The 20712-nt window shown below is 37.0% G+C and overlaps 1 protein-coding gene and 1 long non-coding RNA gene across 3 annotated transcripts in view; both read left to right on the top strand.

Annotated features, from left to right (window-relative positions):
• Positions 1–20712, top strand: part of LOC119075295 — a 303810-nt gene that overhangs the window by 19897 nt on the left and 263201 nt on the right. The window lies entirely within an intron of this gene.
• LOC119075297 lies at positions 5488–8813 on the top strand. The gene is made up of 2 exons (XR_005087363.1): positions 5488–5599; positions 8767–8813. It is a non-coding gene; the product is annotated as an uncharacterized LOC119075297 (long non-coding RNA).

A 20712-nucleotide genomic window follows, 5' to 3' on the forward strand; every position in this document is an offset into this window, starting at 1 on the left:
GCCCTCATGTCAGATTCTGATATAGACGAACATTCAGTCAAGTCAACCTCCAAGAATCAGTACTCATTGAACTAGTCTTCTCTCTCAGTGGGCGCATCGACCTCTTCACAAATAGGATGATCGTTCCGTGCATCCATTTTTTACACAGTCAGATGTTTCAACACAAATTAGTTTAAATAGTTTTCTGATGCGATTTTTTCTTTTCTTGTTAGAATCGTTTTGTAAGTTTTTTTCCACCAAAATTTTTCTTGGATGGATTTTTGTTTTGCTCACCCTAATTAGTCTTCTAATTAGTTTTTCTAACCCGATTTTTTCTCTCAACGAATTAGATTTTATATTTTCAAAAACCTTTTTCAGCTACCAGAAACTCTCAGCGCCAGGTGTCACTCAAATATAGACAAAAACAATTTGATGACAGCAAGACAACACCAACTACTTTTTTATCTTCGCAAAATATTCAAAAAATAATAATAACAACAAAAAAACCAAAACACAAGTACAACCTATCGTACCTCTCTCCAGAAATAGACTATGCTGTTAGTTCTGCACTGAGTCCTTTTTATACATAATATATATCACCAAAAATGTGAGAAAATATCAACATTCACACGGATCTATTCCACAGACAATTTTTCCTTCTAGGAACACATCTGAGAATATACACCGACTTAAAAAGAAAACGAGCCGTCAGAACAGTCGGAGCGTTCGCTGCGACTGAGCCCCGTACGAACCCGTACATCTATTGCGTAAGCGACCCTAGTTCGTCGGTCGCCCTACTCTTACCCTAAACCAACTAACCTAAAATTGTTATGAAATGTGCACGTCTTAAAAATTGCGCATAGCGCAATTACGAAGCCCCGTACGACGTTTCTTTCAACTGTAACCCAAACTTAAAAATTTTTGCAACAATTTATATTAACCTATATTTACCTATAAATAAACATTTTACTAATAAATATGCTAGTATATAGCTCAAAAGAACTATCTACACCGTTATATAGCTCAATATAGCTGTATATATTTATAAATAGATATCCATATTTGGGATGCTTGAAACACACCACACACATAACCAATCACTTCCCACTGATCAGTAACGTTGTAAGTATCATTTTCACCGATTTCTATTGTTTTTACAAAAATCCAAAATGGCGGCCGACGGCCATTTTGTTAGGAGGTGGAAATTAGTACAGCTGCTTTACATTCGTTAGTACCTTTCAAACAAAAAAAATTCATGAAATTCGGTCAAAGTTTACTCGATATATTCAAAAAACACCACGTTCACTGTACGGCCGAGTAGCCACATATAAGCTCACTCCAAGAGACCTAGCTCAGGCTTCTGTAAACCGAATTCCATGAACTTTTTTTTCCCTGATTGGTACGGTCAATACCTATCTAATAAAGCAAAATCCATCGAAATCCGTTCAAATTTGGCCAACCTACAAGCAAAAACGGCTTGCCACCCTGTACCTAGTTCACTCCAAGGGGTCTAACTAACGAGTCGATCATCTGATTTCCATATACTTTTTTTTGTCGATCGGTATTGTAAATACCTTTTATTTGACGTATCACTTACATGTTTAGCCTTTGAATGGTCGCAGATATCTTCGGAAAACGTTAAATCAGTTATGGGGCCCCAGCTCGGGAGGGGTCGACCCAAAATTGCCCATCTTCGAACTTAGCCTCACTATTTCGACTATATTTCAGGGATTTTTTTTTTTGAAATTGGATTTGATTTACTCAAGATATCGACGTGACAGACGGACGGACAGATGGACAGACGGACGGACGGACGGACAAAATTTTACGAAGGGGCTAATAGGATTACGATGCCGTGTGTAATTGATGGAATTCGAAGCAGACGGTAAGGGCAAAGTGTTTGCCTATGTTCATAGATAACGAATCCGCAATAAAAATTTTGTCCGTCCGTCCGTCCGTCTGTCACGTCGATATCTTGAGTAAATCAAATCCGATTTCAAAAATTTTTTTTTCCCTGAAATATAGTCGAAATAGTGAGGCTATGCGGAAATCAGATGATCGACTCGTTAGTTAGACCCCTTGGAGTGAACTAGGTACAGGGTGGCAAGCCGTTTTTGCTTTGAACGGATTTCGATGGATTTTGCTTTATTAGATAGGTATTGACCGTACCAATCAGGGAAAAAAAAGTTCATGGAATTCGGTTTACAGAAGCGTGAGCTAGGTCTCTTGGAGTGAGCTTATATGTGGCTACTCGGCCGTACAGTGAACGTGGTGTTTTTTGTTAATATATCGAGTAAACTTTGACCGAATTTCATGAATTTTTTTTTGTTTGAAAGGTATTATTGAATGTATATTCATAGACTCCTGCACCTTGGCCGCCAATGGGCCTGTTGTGCGTGCCCACGTATTTTTTGAACATCTATCAATTCGATATTATTGGTAGAAATCACAGATGGAGCTGCTGAATAGCATTCTTTGAAGTTTTTTTTTATGTCATGATGGTGTTAACACCTCAGAAATCATTTTTTTGCGATTCCGATTATTTTTTGAGGGACTATTTTACAGTCGATACAGCCAATTAGGTGAAACTAATAGCAGACACTAATCATCCATGATTAGGAAAAATCCATATGAGTATGTTCACACCGGGAGTCGAACCCGGGACCCATAGGCCGTGAGTCCATTGCTCTACCGATTGAGCTAACTGGATTATTGAATGTAAAACAGCTGTACTAATTTCCACCTCCTAACAAAATGGCCGTCGGCCGCCATTTTGGATTTTTGTAAAAACAATAGAAATCGGTGAAAATGATACTTACAAAGTTACTGATCAGTGGGAAGTGATTGGTTATGTGTGTGTGGTGTTTCAAGCATCCCAAATATGGATATCTATTTATAAATATATACAGCTATATTGAGCTATATAACGGTGTAGATAGTTCTTTTGAGCTATATACTAGCATATTTATTAGTAAAATGTTTATTTATAGGTAAATATAGGTTAATATAAATTGTTGCAAAAATTTTTAAGTTTGGGTTACAGTTGAAAGGAACGTCGTACGGGGCTTCGTAATTGCGCTATGCGCAATTTTTAAGACGTGCACATTTCATAAGAATTTTAGGTTAGTAGGTTTAGGGTAAGAGTAGGGCGACCGACGCACTAGGGTCGCGTACGCAATAGATGTACGGGTTCGTACGGGGCTCAGTCGCAGCGAACGCTCCGACTGTTCTGACGGCTCGTTTACAAAGGAAATATACCGTAATGTAGAGGGGCAACGATGAGCGGGTACTTAATCGTTGGCCAGTTCGTGCAATTTGACGGAACAGTCTAAATGTAAGGCGTATTCACTGTCAAAGAGTAGAACTGACTTTCTAAATGAAACAATCCTCCACTTTACAATTTGATTCTTTATTCGTGATCATGGCACTGTCTAAGTGTAAGGCGAGTGCATCGTGGTACAAAACAGAATGAGAGTGAATAGGCAGCGACGCTTCTTATATAGACAGAATTCCAATATGGCCGATCTTCGTCGTTGCCATTAAGTTCCAGATGTTTCTGCCAAATGTCATGTGTAAGTTGCTCCATCTCTGTGTTGTGCTGTGAACTATTCTTGTGTCGCTGATTATTTAAATGTTGTCGTGCTACAGTAAACAATATATCAATTATACAGTGTATTCACATATAAAAGGATATGCGCCGCATATAAAGAGGTATCACTGTTATATAAACGAAATGCACCACCTCTATGATTACTAACGGTAGACCAAAAGTGTTGCATTGTTGCATTTTTGTTGTATTTCAGTAGGGGATATATAAAGTGGTGATATAAAGGAAATTTACCACTTATATAAAGTAATTAATGTACAATAAAAAGCTGCAATCTCTTTATATAATGCGGCTATGTAAAGTGAAATTTACCCCTTATATAAGGCGGTGACATAAAGAAAATTTGACGCTTATATAAAGTAATTAATGTGTGATAAAAAGCGGCAATCTCTTTAATATAAAGCGGTGATATAAAGTGAAATTTACCGCTTATATAAAGCAATAAAGTAATTAATGAGCAATAAAAGGCGGCAACTCTTTAAATAAAAGTTTGACAGTTCGACCCATAAGTCCCATGGTATTCTTCTAACGATGGCAATTAAAAGTGTAATATAACTCAAATTTTATTGTAGATAAATGTTAGTCGATGTCCACTGATCATAAATCAAGGAAAGTGGACGGCAACTTTTTGAAATATTTTTGAAAAACCATATTTTAACTGGTAAAGCGTTTCTCCTGCGCACAACAGTGTCAACATGCAGGTCGTATAATACAGTTTAAATTAAAGGCTGTTCAATTACCTTTCGAAGGATACCACACTTTCTATATTTGTGTTTATAAGCGTGATGAAGAATATTTTCATGAGTAGGTACTTTAGTGACTCTTTGATGTTAATTTCGTATTCTAGGAAATATTCTTGACTAAAAATGGCCAAATATCTCGAACATAATTTAGTTTGTTTGATTGATTCAATGTTTTTCAATGTTTTTTGCTTACCACCGCGAACCTTTTTGAGCATCTAGGCAACCTTCTTCTTCTTCTTCTTCTTTTTCAGCCTGTTTCTATCCACTGCTGGATGTAGGCCTCTCCAACTTCTTTCCATTTCGTACGATCCATTGCCATTTGCTGCCAGTTTGTACCTGCAATATTCTTAATTCCGTTTGTCCATCTCTCTGGTGGTCTACCTATAGCTCGTCTTTTATATGGTCGCCAGTTCATGATCTTTTTGGTCCAACGTTCGTCTGTCCTTCTTGCAATATGTCCCGCCCAGCTCCATTTCAGAGATGCTATTCTTTCCATGACATCAACGACCCTGGTTTGTTGTCGAATCCATTGATTCGTCATTCTGTCTCTGAGTGTTATTCCAAGCATACTCCGTTCCATGGCTCTTTGTGTCACTCTCAATTTATCTTCGGATGCTTTTGTTAAAGTTAACGTTTCCGCTCCATAAGTGAGCACTGGAAGGACACAAGTGTCGAAAACTTTACGTTTCAGACAATTATTCATTTTGCTTTTGAAAATTAGTCTGAGTTTTCCGAACGCTGCCCATGCAAGACCAATCCTACGTCTTATTTCTGCAGTTTGGTTGTCCAGACCTAACTTCAGTTTATGTCCTAGATATACATAGCTGTCGACTCGTTCAATGACAGTGTCACCAATTTTGATTTCTCTATCGTCCCCGATGTTGGTCATGACTTTTGTTTTCGATAAGTTCATCTTGAGGCCAACTTTGCTCGCCTCTTCACTTAACTGTTGTAGCATAAGCTGAGCCTGACCTAGATTCGCTGCTATCGGTACAATGTCATCAGCGAAGCGGAGATTGCTCAGGTACTCTCCATTTATCTTTAATCCCATTTTACTCCAGTTTAACTTCCTAAAAATACTCTGCAGAATCGCCGTGAATAATTTCTAGGCAACCACATGGTGTTTAGAAGGGCCTTATTTTGTATCAGGTGAATTGTCCTGGATCTCAGCTTTACGATGATACCGGATTTACTATGCGTAGTGTTCCACAGCTGTGCTGTACAGTTCATTTTATATGCGAAAGTCGGTCTACTCGAAAGTACAGAGACCGTAAGATTTTTGACTGAACTCAAAACGCTTTTCATTGTCAATGTTTAGTTTTATTTAGGTTTCTATTTATGATACAAGCTAAAACGTTTAATAATTATGCCATAGAGTAGACTGACTAAAAAATCTTCGAAATCTTACGGTCTCTGTACTTTCGAGTGGACCGACTTTCGCATATAAAATGAACTGTACAGCACAGCTGTGGCACACTACGCATTAGGGGTGTGCGATGGTTCAGAGTTCAGGATGGAAGGGGTCCACAAAAAATTCTTACCATCCCTAGATGTCAAAAAGTGATTTTAAAATTTTTTTTAAATTCGTTAACAACTTGCGCAAATTCACTGAAGCTGAATTTGCGACTACTGGTAAAATCTCATATTTCGACCTCTACCAACAATATGCTGCGAGATATTTTTTGCCCTAATTAGTGTTTTTCTACTAATTAGAGTCCAATAAAACAGAAAATGTTTAAATTGGAAACATTTGGCCGAAGCATTTTGTTTGGTGTGTCGTCAAAGTTCGCCAACTATGGAAAATTGAGTAAATTTTAAACTTGAAAATTCTATAATCGACATAGAAAATTATTCGATTATTGCTCAAATGGGCTTAAATTGTTGGGATTTTTTTTTTATTCATTAACAACTTGCGCAAATTCACTGAAGTTGAATTTGCGACTACTGATAAAATCTCATATTTCGACCTCTACCAACAATATGCTGCGAGATATTTTTTGCCCTAATTAGTGTTTTTCTACTAATTAGAGTCCAATAAAACAGAAAATGTTTAAATTGCAAACATTTGGCCGAAGCATTATGTTTGGTGTGTCGTCAAAGTTCGCCAACTATGAAAAATTGAGCAAATTTTAAACTTGAAAATTCTATAATCGACATAGAAAATTATTCGATTATTGCTCAAATGGGCTTAAATTGTTTGAAATGTTGCCGGCTATCCAAAAAAGAAGAGTTTTTGAAAATCGTCTGTGAATGTGTGTGGTGTGACTGTTTGTTTGGCACAAAATTGAGGCAAAATTCCTCAACGAAAAAAATCGATGTTTTGAAAACGTTTAAAAAATCACTGATTTTAATTTTTTCGACTTTAACGTGCCCACAAACTTTAAATTAAATTATTTGATGCAAAAACAATGCTTTTCACACGTTTTCAAAAAAATCGATTTTCTCCGTTGAGGATTTTTTCCTCAATTTTGTGCAAAACAAACAGTCACACCACACGCATTTCACAGACGATTTTCAAAAACTCTTCTTTTCTGGATAGCCGGCAACATTTCAAACAATTTAAGCCCATTTGAGCAATAATCGAATAATTTTCTATGTCGATTATAGAATTTTCAAGTTTAAAATTTGCTCAATTTTTCATAGTTGGCGAACTTTGACGACACACCAAACATAATGCTTCGGCCAAATGTTTGCAATTTAAACATTTTCTGTTTTATTGGACTCTAATTAGTAGAAAAACACTAATTAGGGCAAAAAATATCTCGCAGCATATTGTTGGTAGAGGTCGAAATATGAGATTTTATCAGTAGTCGCAAATTCAGCTTCAGTGAATTTGCGCAAGTTGTTAATGAATTAAAAAAAAAAATTAAAATCACTTTTTGACATCTAGGGATGGTAAGAATTTTTTGTGGACCCCTTCCATCCTGATACCCGGACCATCGCACACCCCTACTACGCATAGTAAATCCGGTATCACCGTAAAGCTGAGATCCAGGAAAATTCACCTGATCGAGGGGTAACTCACTTCTAGATTAAATGGATTAAATGGATTTAATGGATTAAATGGATTTAATGGATTAAATGGAATAAAAATTGGATTAAATGGAATAAAAATTGGATTAAATGGATTAAATACGAAAAAACTTCATTTTACAAAATACTGTAAAAGTCTTAAAAATTGTTGATTTTGATCGAACCACGTACTACAACTCATACTACAATGTTAAAAAGCGAAAAAAATCCACTTTTAGGAGTTTTTGGTGTAAAGTGGATTAAATGGATTAAATGGATTAAATAAATTTAATACCATTTTTAACAAAAAAAAAATTCCTTTACCTCACGAGTACTTAAACGAGCTGGTGATCGTGCAAATCTATTTTTCGCAATTACTTTACAAATTTTTCAGGTGGGTAGCCTAATTATTTCGGTAAAACTAAAAAATTTTTTTTGGATTAAATGGATTAAATGGATTAAATGGATTAAATGGATTAAATGGATTTAATGGATTAAATGGATTAAATGGAAGTGCGTCACCCCTCGCACCTGATACAAAATAAGGCCCTTCTAAACACTATGTGGTTGCCTAGAGGCTCAAAAGTGTTCGCGGTGGTAAGCAAAAAACATTGAATCAATCAAACAAATTAAATTATGTTCGAGATATTTGGCCACTTTTAGTTAAGAATATTTCCTAGAATACGAAATCCACGCCATTAGTCGTATAAATTTATACGTCTCAGAGATATTTTTTCTCCTTTGTTACGATCTGTCAGTTTTTCTATTTTGCGATTTAGTATGGAAATGAAAACTAAAATTGAGATGTCTTTGCTGTTTTAAGTGGTTTTTCATATTTTTTTGGACCAAAATGTTTTAAAATGTGTTTGGAATCGATTGGCATTAACAGATTGTGTGAAAATATTTTTTTCTATTTTATTATTTTGTTAATGTCAATCGATTCCAAACACACTTTAAAACATTTTGGTCCAAAAAATATGAAAAACCACTTAAAACAGCAAAGATATCTCAATTTTAGTTTTCATTTCCATACTAACTAAATCGCAAAATAGGAAAACTGACAGATCGTAATAAAGGAGAAAAAAGCTCTCTCTTACGTATAAATTTATACGACTAATGGCGTGGATTGACATCAAAGAGTCACGACTTATATCCAAATCCATCTTATCTCTCAACATTGAATAAACGCACTAAAGTATCTACTCATATGAAAATATTCTTCTAACATCACACTCATAAACACAAATATAGAAAGTATGGTATCCTTCGAAAGGTAAGTGAACTGCCTTTAATTTAAACTATATGATACGACCTGCATGTTGACACTGTTGTGCGCAGGAGAGACACTTTACCAGTTAAAATATGGTTTTTCAAAAATATTTCAAAAAGTTGCCGTCCACTTTCCGACCACATGCCCTGAATCAGGGCCCCTGATATATGATCAGTGGACATCGACTAACATTTATCTACAATAAAATTTGAGTTACATTACACTTTTAATTAGAAATCGTTCAAGCACACCGTGATAACGAGCGAGCGCCAGCGAGCAAGTGTGTGTAATATATACGAGAATGGTTATTCGAGGCTCTCGCAGAGTGACGAATATATTATTTTATTGTGATAGTGTTGATATGTCTAACATCAAATACACACGAGAATATCTTAACAACAGTAGTAACAGCAGTAATAACAGCAGTAATGACAGCAGTAATAACAGCAGTAGTAACAACATTGTATCATGTTTCATACAATCGTAAATGCGATTTATCCATCCAGGCAGCGGAATTTTTCCGTCTAGATTAGAGGCCGAGCGCCGCCGAAAAAAGAGCTAAAAAAGACGTCGCCGCCGCCGAAACATTAAAATCGGCTAGCCGCCGGTAAAATTAAAACACTGCGACGCCGCCGCCGCCTTTTTTTTATTTTTTTATTATTAATTTTTGGCGCAATTTACCGATGTTTCGACTTCATTTAAAACCTAATATTTGTAAAACATTTCTCCAAAAATTATCAAAATTTCGAAAAATGTTTTTATAATGTTTTTGAGTTATTTACTTTTCATGTTTTTTTGGTATTATTCGTATCGACTTTTTTGTGTAACAATAGGAATTCTGAAAGGCCATGGCCATAAACTAAGATTGACACAAAAAAATTGAGCACTTTTTCAAAAGCTGTTTTTAGCCCCGTACGAAGTACTGGGGGCTTATAAGATTAATATGCCGTTTGTAACACGTCGAATTGGAAGCAGACAGTAAGGGCAAAGCATTTGGTTATGTTCATAGATGACGAATCCGCAATAAAACAAGGCATCAGAACAGTCGGAGCGTTTGCTACGACTGAGCCCCGTACGACCCGTAAACCTATTTAGCCCGAAACCATTATACGTCCATAGCCCTAATAAGCCCGTAACCCTTATTCGTCCGATATCAAAATGCTTCCGTAACCTTATTGCGTACTTGACATCATTGTCTATTTTTGCAAATTGTAAACTGTAAGCGTTCATCTTTAAAATTGCGCTTAGCGCAATTACAAAAGCCCGTACGAAGTACTTCTCAAGTATAAAACAAAAGTTTACGATGTAATCTTAGGAATCCGAATTTACAACTTTTTTTATCCCAATTTTCTTTCTGTATTGAATTATCTGTCAAACGAAACAAAAAGTAGCAAAATCTGATGAAATATACTCGATTTATGTGCAAAAAACACTTAGGGCCGAGCAGCGGCCTTGGATTGGATTGGATTGGATTAGATGGGAAGGGGGTTAGCCCAGCACCTAAGCCTCTAGTGGGCCTGTTGTGCTATTGCACAAGTCACTTGATCATATGAATTGTGATTTTTCATCATATCTCTTCGGACTCAGATAGCTCACAAATCGACCGTGTAAACGTCCCATACGTTGTGAATTCTCTAAGCCACGAGTAGTATGCGAAGACCACAACCATCACTAATGACTCATGCATTTTTCCCAATGAGCGACTAGTCGATCATAGATGGCGCTTATCCTACAGTCTGTTGTATATTGTGTTATTGACATTATGTCAATATGGCGTGATTGTTGCGAAGAAATCGAATATTGGATTTCTTTGAAATTTGCGACTTTGTTACGGTCGTACAGCCATTAGATAACTAATAGCGAGTGCTTAATCACCAAGTGATTAGAATAAAACCAGGCAAGCATTTTTGCACCGGGAGTCGAACCCGGGACCTCTTGGGTATGAGTCCTATGCTCTACCTATTGAGCTACCTGGACAACTAAGCGGCCTTAGTTCAAGGGCCCAAATTTGAAACTTTTTTCGCCACGTTCTTTTCTGTATTATATTACCTTCCATAGAAAACTAAATCTAGCAAAATCGGATGAGATTTACTCGATTTATGTGCAAAAAATACTTAGGGTCGAGTAGCGGCCTTAGTCCAAGGGCCCAAATTTGAAACTTTTTTAGCCACGTTCTTTTCGGTATTCAATTACCTTCCATAGAAAACTAAATCTAGCAAACTCGGATGAGATTTACTCGATTTATGTGCAAGAAACACTTAGGGCCAAGTAGTGGCCTTAGTCCAAGGGACCCAATTTGAAACTTTTTTCGCCACGTTCTTTTCGGTATTCAATTATCTCTCAAACGAAACGAAACAAAAACTAACAAAATCGGATGAGATTTACTCAATTTATGTGCAAAAAACACTTAGGGTCGAGTAGCGGCCTTAGTCCAAGGGCCCAAATTTGAAACTTTTTTTGCCATCATTCTATTCGGCATTCAATTATCTCTCAAATAAAACAAAAACTAGCAAAATCGGATGAGATTTATTCGATTTATGTGCACAAACTACTTAGGGCCGAGTAGCGGCCTTAGTCCAAGGGCCCAAATTTGAAACTTTTTTCGCAACGTTCTTTTCGGTATTCAATTACCTTTCATAAAAAACTAAATCTAGCAAAATCGGATGAGATTTACTCGATTTATGTGCAAAAAACACTTAGGGCCGAGTAACGACCTTTGAGCCATCCCAACAAGCCCACATTGCATCTTACCCAAAAACAATGTTCAGCAACGTTGTTCTACTTGTCAATACCTTTCATTTGGTATATCACAAGCAGGTATTGCGTGCGTATTTCGGTAGATATCGGCGAAAGACTGAAAAACACCTATAGGGCCCTAGCTCTGGAAGGGCCGGCCCTACCATGCCCATTTTCGAACTTGACCTTACTTTTGTCCATACCAATCGGGGAAAAAAAGAATTTTGAAAAAAGGTTGTGATTTACTCTAGCTAGAGGGGTCACGGACGGACGGACGGACGGACGGACATTTTTTTTATTGCGGATTTGTCATCTATGAACATAACCAAATGCTTTGCCCTTACTGGCTGCTTCCAGTTCGACATGTTACAAACGGCATATTAATCTTATAAGCCCCCAGTACTTCGTACGGGGCTAAAAAATGTCCGTCCGTCCGTCCGTCCGCGACCCCTTTAGCTTGAGCAAATCACAACCTTTTTTCAAAATTCTTTTTTTCCCCGATTGGTATCGACAAAAGTAAGGTCAAGTTCGAAAATGGGCATGGTAGGGTCGGCCCTTCCAGAGCTAAGGCCCTATAGGTGTTTTTCAGTCTTTCGACGATATCTACCGAAATACGCACGCAATAGCTGCTTGTGATATATCAAATGAAAGGTATTGACGAGTAGAACAAAGTTGCAGAACATTATTTTTGTGTAGGATGCAACGCGAGCTTGTTGGAAGGACTCAAAGGTCGTTACTCGGCCCTAAGTGTTTTTTCCACATAAATCGAGTAAATCCCATCCGATTTTGCCAGATTTAGTTTTTTATGGAAGGTAATTGAATACCGAAAAGAACGTGTCGAAAAAAGTTTCAAATTTGGGCCCTTGGAATAAGGCCGCTACTCGGCCCTAAGTGTTTTTTGCTCATAAATCGAGTAAATCTCATCCGATTTTGCTAGATTTAGTTTTTTATGGAAGGTAATTGAATACCGAAAATAACGTGGCGAAAAAAGTTTCAAATTTGGGCCCTTGGACTAAGGCCGGGACTCGGCCCTAAGTGTTTTTTGCTCATAAATCGAGTAAATCTCATCCGATTTTGCTAGATTTTGTTTTATTTGAGAGATAATTGAATGCCGAATAGAATGATGGCGAAAAAAGTTTCAAATTTGGGCCCTTGGACTAAGGCCACTACTCGGCCCTAAGTGTTTTTTGCACATAAATCGAGTAAATCTCATCCGATTTTGCTAGTTTTTGTTTCATTTGAGCGATAATTGAATACCCAATAGAAAGTTGGCAAAAAATTTTGGGTTTCTAAAATAATGTCGTAAATTGTTGGTTTTATTTGAGAGGTACTTCGTACGGGCTTTCGTAATTGCGCTATGCGCAATTTTAGAAATGAACACTTTCAGTAAATTTGACCATGCCCAACTTGACTTGCATTTTGGTAACAGACGCATTAGAGGGTTGTAGACGTATTAGGGTTCCGGGCGTATTACGGCTACGGACGTATTATGGTTACGGACGAAATAGGATTACGGGTCGTACGGGGCTAAGTCGCAGCAAACGCTCCGACTGTTCTGATGCCTTGTTTTTATTAATAATAAAAAGCTGTGAACTGTGACTACGCCTCGGGTGCCCGATTCGCACACAATATATCAAAATCGTATGCTACAAGTGAAGACCGTTCAGAAAATACCACACTTACCGTATTGGCTACAGCTGGAGGGTAATGTGTCCATTTTTACGCTGAGGTTGCACTCCTCTAAAAATTTCAAAAAACGACAATTCGCACTTCGTTAGTAATGCAAAGTCATTTAACTTCGATTTTGAAAAGCCTACATTTGCCTCCTTTTTCACATTTTGATTTTGCGCTAAACAAAAAAAGCGGTCTATCTGTTTTTTCTTGCCAATCTTAGTTTCTGGCCATTCTGACCTTTCAGAATTCCCAAAAAGTCGAACGAAGTGCTTTTTCAACCCCCCTACTACATACTGTCTCAATGGTACAAATGACAATCGACTCTTCAATCTTTTTTCTATCGGCAAAACGATTTTAGGATCCTATTTTGACGAAACAGTAGTCTCAGACTTCTTTATTAAGGGTCATCTCTTTTATCAATATTCTTCAATACGAAATAGACAGTTTGGATCTCATCAAACGGCTCAAATCTATGACTTGGATCGCTACACACTGCCAATTTGAGGCATCTTCTTCTTCTTCTTCTTTTTTAGAATGTCTCTATCCACTGCTGAATATAGGCCTCTCCAACTTCTTTCCATTTCGTACGATCCATTGCCATTTGCTGCCAGTTTGTACCTGCAATATTCTTAATTCCGTTTGTCCATCTCTCTGGTGGTCTACCTATAGCTCGTCTTTTATATGGTCGCCAGTTCATGATTTTTTTGGTCCAACGTTCGTCTGTCCTTCTTGCAATATGTCCCGCCCAGCTCTATTTCAGAGATGCTATTCTTTCCATGACATCAACGACCCTGGTTCGTTGTCGAATCCATTGATTCGTCATTCTGTCTCTGAGTGTTATTCCAAGCATACTCCGTTCCATGGCTCTTTGTGTCACTCTCAATTTATCTTCGGATGCTTTCGTTAAAGTTAACGTTTCCGCTCCATAAGTGAGCACTGGAAGTACACAAGTGTCGAAAACTTTGCGTTTCAGACTATTATTCATTTTGCTTTTGGAAATGAGTCTGAGTTTTCCGAACGTTGCCCATGCAAGACCAATCCTACGTCTTATTTCTGTAGTCTGGTTGTCCAGACCTAACTTCAGTTTATGTTCTAGATATACGTAGCTGTCGACTCGTTCAATGACAGTGTCACCAATTTTGATTTCTCTATCGTCACCGATGATGTTGGTCATGGCTTTTGTTTTCGATAAGTTCATATTGAGGCCAACTTTGCTCGCGTCTTCACTTAACTGTTTTAGCATAAGCTGAGCCTGATCTAGATTCGATGCTATTGGTACAATGTCATCAGCAGCGAAGCGGAGATTGCTCAGGTACTCTCCATTTATCTTTATTCCCATTTTACTCCAGTTTAACTTCCTAAAAATACTCTGCAGAATCGCCGTGAATAATTTCGGTGAAGTGGTGTCACCCTGCCTTACACCTCGGCCGATTCTGAATTTCTCCGTGCTCTTATGAAGTTTTATACATGAAGTAGCATTTTTGTACACATATCGAATTGTGTTGGAGTACCTTGAGTCTACTCTACATTCGTCTAATGCGTCTAATATCGACCATGTTTCCACTGAATCGAAAGCTTTTTCGAAGTCTATGAGCAAGACTATGAGTCTAGCAAGACTATGTCGATGTTGTATTCACGACACTTCTCAATAAGCGTTCTCATTATCTTGACTGAAAGTCAGGGTCTAACGGTCGAAAATGGGTAAAAATGAGGATCCGTAACCCAAAAAATATTTTTTTTTAAAAAATGAAAATGAGGATCCGTAACCGAAAAAAAAATTTTTTTGGAAAAAATGAAAATGAGGATTCGTAACCGAAAATTTTTTTTTTTGGAAGAAATGAAAATGAGGGTCCGTAACCCTTTTTTTTGAAAAAGTGAAAATGAGGGTCCGTAACCTAAAAATTTTTTTTTGGAAAAAATGAAAATGAGGATCCGTAACCGATTTTTTTTTTTTGGAAAAAAATTGTTTTCCCAGCTTCGCATTGAAATCACCGATTAGATATTGGTAATGTGATGGGTTTTCGTCCAGAGCTTTCTCGACATCTTCATAGAACCTTTCTACTTCTTCGTCATCATGGGTGGACGTGGGTGCGTAAACCTGAATTAATTTGACACTGTGTCTGTTATTTATCTTCAGGATTACGTATATCACTCGATCGGATATGCTTTTCGTGTGAGTTATGCGATCCGACCACCGCTTGTTTATGAACAATCCGACACCGTGCATCAGCATCTGACTGTCACTTCCTCGGTAGAAGAATGTATGCCCTGATTGTAATTTCAGGCACTCCTCCGCAGGTTTTCTCACTTCGCTCACTCCCACCACATCCCATTTTATCTTTTAGCTCTTCTTCCATTTCTTGCATTTTTTGTCTTGACGACAATGTTCTGGCATTATATGTGGCAATGTATAGTTCGTTGTGGCTTCGTTTGAAGGTTTTTAGCATTAAAACACCACGCTTGCTACTGCGGGTTGGTGAGTATGAAAGCTTTACTTTGCTCGCCCCCGGTAATCCCCGAGCTCTGACCCGCACATTTCTGCACGTTTCGGGACCACAGTGCCTATCAAAGTGCACAGTGCCCGACGGGGTAGTGAGTGACCGGGTAATTTGAGACATGCTAGAGTTAAAGTCAAGCTATAATTATAATAAAGAACACACTATTAACTAAAATAAATGTAAGATTTAACAAATTTTTTCTACACCAATTTTCCGCTAAACGCCGTTTTTTGCGCCGAGTGTGCCGCCGCCGGCGATAAATATTTTGACATACGCCGCCGCCAAATTTCGGAAAATCGGCTCAGCCAATTCAAGCCGCTGCCGATACTTTTAAAAAAATTTACAGCCGCCGCCGAAAAATATAAACCGGCGCCCACCTCTAGTCTAGATGGATAAATACTGACAGTAATTTCTCATTTATCCTCTCAAATACAATCAGAAAAGTCAAAAAGTACCGATTTATCAACACGAATACAATAAAAAACATAGCTAACGCCGACCCGTACGAAACACCTATTCGTATCAAAAGCCTTTAATGTGAAACTCTTCATTTCTCTTACTTCATTTTATTCTCTGCTGAAAAACTATTCTCCCTTTAAAATCACTTACATTATCCACTCTTTGCCTTGTTATCATATACAACTAAATTGCCGGAGGCAATATAGACAGCCCCGTACGAAGACAAATTTCATAAATTCCTATTTAAACTGCTATATACCGCTATATTTAACTATATTTCACTATAAATAAACATTTCACAGATAAATATATGCTATTATATAGCTCTATATGCCTGTATATAGCTCAATATAGCTGTATATAGGTATATATAGATGTCCGTATATAAAATCCCTGAAACCCCACACACATAACAAATTATTTCCATGTTAACAGAAACTCTCTAAGTATCATTTTTCCCAAGATATTTCTATTTTACTAAAATCCAATATGGCCGCCGGCAGCCATTTTGTTAGGAAATAGTACCGACGCTTTACATTCGTTAATACCTTTGAAACAAAAAAAAAATTCATGAAATTCGGTCAAAATTTACTCGAGATATTGTCAAAATACACCACGTTCACTGTACTTCCGAGTAGCCAGATAAGAGCTCACTCCAAGAGACCTAGCTCACGCTCCGGAAAACATAATTTCATTAAAAAAAAATTCCCTGATTGGTACGGTCAATACCTATCTAATAAAGCTAAAAGAGACGAAATATGTTCAAATGTAGCCGACCTACAAGCAAAAACTGCTTGCCGCCCTGTGCCTGTTCCACACCAAGGGGTCTAACTCACGAGTCGGTCATCCGATTTCCATAAACTTTTTTTTTGTCGATCGGTATTGTAAATACCTTTTATTTGACGTATCACGTACAAGTTTAACGTTTAAATGTCCGGAGATATCTTCGAAAAAACGTAACGCACTTATTGGGCCACAGCTCGGGAGGGGTCGATCCAAAATCACTCATCTTCGAACTTAGCCTGTCTTTTGACATTACCAAACGGGAAAAAAAAAGAATTTTCAAAATCGGATGCGTTTTACTCAAGTTATCGTGCAGACAGACAATCGGACAGACGGACAGACGGACATTTTTTTTCGCGGATTTGGCATCTCTAGACAACCACAATAGGTTTCCCCTTACTCAGGGAGTCCAATTCGACGTGTTACAAACGTATGCGTAAACCTATAAGACCCCAGTACTTCGTACGGGTCTAAAAATTATTGCCTGCCCCATCCGGAAATAGACCATTGCATGTATATTGTCTACGGAAAATTGTCATAACATGGAGGGTTATTTCGGGATTTTTTTAGACCATTGCATGTATGTTTACGTTTACCCTCTACGGAAAGTTATCATTACATGGATGGTTAATTCGATTTTTTTTTAGGTTAGGTGCATGTAATAGCAGTTATGTAGAAATTAAACCAAATTTTTGTGGAGTTTGCCACGAAACATTTAATGCATGATTATAGCGTTAGAATTATTTTTTGATGGTGATATGCTGGCACTTGTAAAATGCAATTTTTTGCTCAATCGTAGCCAAGACGTTCTGTTGACTTTGGAACGGAGCGGAGCGTCAAAAGCAATTTTGTCATAATTCACTGAAAATGCCGAAAATAGGTTACACCAACACAAACATGTATTATGTTCACTCAAAGCCAACACATTCTCACACAAAACGATGGTACCACTTTTTCAAGAAAGAACTCGGATCATGGGCGCGCGTAAGCATAGCACCCGTGACGCAAGTCCTATTACTAGAAAAATAATTTGTCGTAGACTGCAGAACCATATATACAGCAAATATTGAAGTTCTACAATTCAAATACAAATGACTCCAAATTACCATTAAAAAAAACTAGGTGTCCGTACGAGTTCAACGAGCTATCACACGTTCTTGCAGCTTAAAATTTGGCCACGCAAAAAATCTTCCAAGAAGCCCCATTTCCATACATTTTGGTCAATTTCAGTACTTTACTCCCGAAAATGTATGGAAAATTTTATCACAAAAATTCACTGAAAAGATTCAAAGAAACTACCCATGATGCTTTCCATTGTATTCGTGCACCGTCTCTTTATGCCCCCAAGGCATATTTAAACACTAAAACACTTTTTACTCGATGCAAAAACAAAATTTTGTTTTTTTGTTTTGTCGCGACAAAAACACAGAAAATATTTCGACACAACTGTGACACTCCGCTATTATAAGGACTAGAATGAATGTTTGCTGTGTTCCGAGGGGTGACGCACTCGGGATTAAATGTATTTAAATCCATTTAATCCCATGTATTTCTTGGATTAAATGTATTAAATGGATTAAATTTGAAGAAGTGCGTGACCCCTCGCTGTGTTCACTTCGGCGGTAAAATATTTTCATTCAGTCCGTCCGTGTTTCCTATCTTCTAAAGTCTTCTTTTGATTTTGTTGAAATTTTGGGAGTAGATTCTAGTCGTGATTCTAAGACATTCCAGAAAAAAAAATTGGGGGAACCCGCCTCGAAGTTTCCATATAAGCCTCATATAAGAACACGTTTAAGTGTGTGTGTGTGTGGATGGGTATGGTAGAACAAATTTGTTCGCTTTTAATAAGCTCTGCTCGCCTCAATTTTTTTTCCCTAAATTTTTAAAATTTTGAAATTTTTCAAATTTTTTAAATTTTTAAATTTTAAAAAATTTCAAAATTTTCACCTTTTTTTATATTTTTTCAAATTTTTCAATTTTTTTAAATTTTTCAAATTTTTTAATCTACTAATTCTTCCAAAAGAACTGATATCAGTCAAAAACACTCAAAAGAGTAAAGTGACGCAAGTCCCTGTGCATACTTCCAAAACAACTGATATCGCTGGATGTGACGCATTCTGCGATTGTACGCAAAAACAGGAAAAATTTGACCAAAAAAATTCTAGAAACAAAATTTTACCAAAAAAATTTTGCGTCGCAAATGGCAGATGTTGAGGAAAGTACTTTTAAGAATTTTTTTAAAATAGACAAGAATACGTCCTAATACGTCCACAAATTTAAATTTAGTTAACACAGCGGTCACAATATGACGGCGCTGCAGTCACGATTTCAAAATGTGATATAGGGTGGAAAAACTAAATTTTGGTTTTGGCTACATTTTCGCTTGGTTTTTAATTATTACATTAGGCTTCTAAATTAAGAGTACATTTATGCAAATTAAACCGTTTGAATTTGAAAAAAGATGTTTTGAATCAGTGAACAATATAGGAAAACGTTCAGTACGTCTCAACAAACAAAAGAACGTAAAACATATTTGTACATTTAGCCACCCTACGTCCGTCATCGCTTCTATTGTCTTCAAATAGTTATTTGCATCACTTGGATTGAAACCAGGAAATTACAGTATACGTGTGAATTCGTATCCCACGAGAATTATTTTTGCATACGTTATGTTGCATACATACTCATGCAAAAATTATTCTGTGATTGAGTGGTTTCAATCCTGTGACGCACAACATTTTACACTCGTCACATCATGAAATACACAAACAACAAAACCATTCTCTCTTTGACGAATAACATAAACAAACTCCACCATTAAGCAAAACATCGTCTGAATCCCTAGACCTGTTTGCAAGGTCTGCTGAGAGATAACTAAAAACGTGTGGTTTCTGATAACTTTTGACGCTTGATATTCAGTGTTTTCGTGGTTTGGCGAGTGTAAAACATATTGTGCGCTTGTCATGATATGTATCAGAAGTTTGTTTATTTATGTGTCTCATCTAAAATGCTCGCCAGCAAAATTTTGATCATTAAATTCAACGACAAAATTTAAATGTTAAAATAATTGTGAATACAGTCGAAGAAATTTAGTGTTCGGGTTTTCCAAAGGTATTAATGCTATTTAACCCACACTTTATCCCACAACAATGGAATCCACAAATTTAAATTTAGTTAACACAACGGTCACAATGACGGCGCTGCAGTCACGATTTCAAAATGTGATATAGGGTGGCTAAACTAAATTTTGGTTTTAGCTACATTTTCGCTTGGTTTTTAATTATTACATTAGGCTTCAAAATTAAGAGAATCTTTATGCAATATAAACCGTTTGAGTTTGAAAAAAGATGTTTTGTATCAGTGAACGATATAGGAAAGCGTTCAGTACGTCTCAACAAACAAAAGAACGTAAAACATATTTGTACATTTAGCCACCCTACGTCCGTCATAGCTTCTATTGTCTTCAAAAACATATTGTGTGCTTGTCATGATATGTATCAGAAGTTTGTTTATTTATGTGTCTCATCTAAAATGCTCACCAGCAAAATTTTGATCATTAAATTCAACGGCAAAATTGATCTAAATGTTAAAATAATTGTGTATAATAGTGAAGTTAATGTGGTTTTGTTTTCTCCTCATAAATGAATTTGCATCAGTTCGCTGTAAAGTGCGGTGCACCATTAGAAAAAAAACTTGCGGCTTAAGAATGATCAAAAAGTTGCTTGACGATGTTTACCGATGAGATTTTACAACGAAAGCTTTACAAAAAAAATGCGTCACAAAGTGGCAGATGATTATTGTCGTATGAGGGGTTTCCTCAGCATCTGTCACTTGTGACGTATTTTTTTTTTGTAAAACTTTCGTTGTAAAATCTCATCGGTAAACTTCTCGTTGACATATTTTCTTGTTAAAATTTTCTTGGTGAAAATTTATTACGTTGAGGCGCAGAAT

Source organism: Bradysia coprophila, unplaced genomic scaffold (genome assembly GCF_014529535.1).
Source record: "Bradysia coprophila strain Holo2 unplaced genomic scaffold, BU_Bcop_v1 contig_197, whole genome shotgun sequence".
Classification (NCBI taxonomy): Eukaryota; Metazoa; Arthropoda; class Insecta; order Diptera; family Sciaridae; genus Bradysia; species Bradysia coprophila.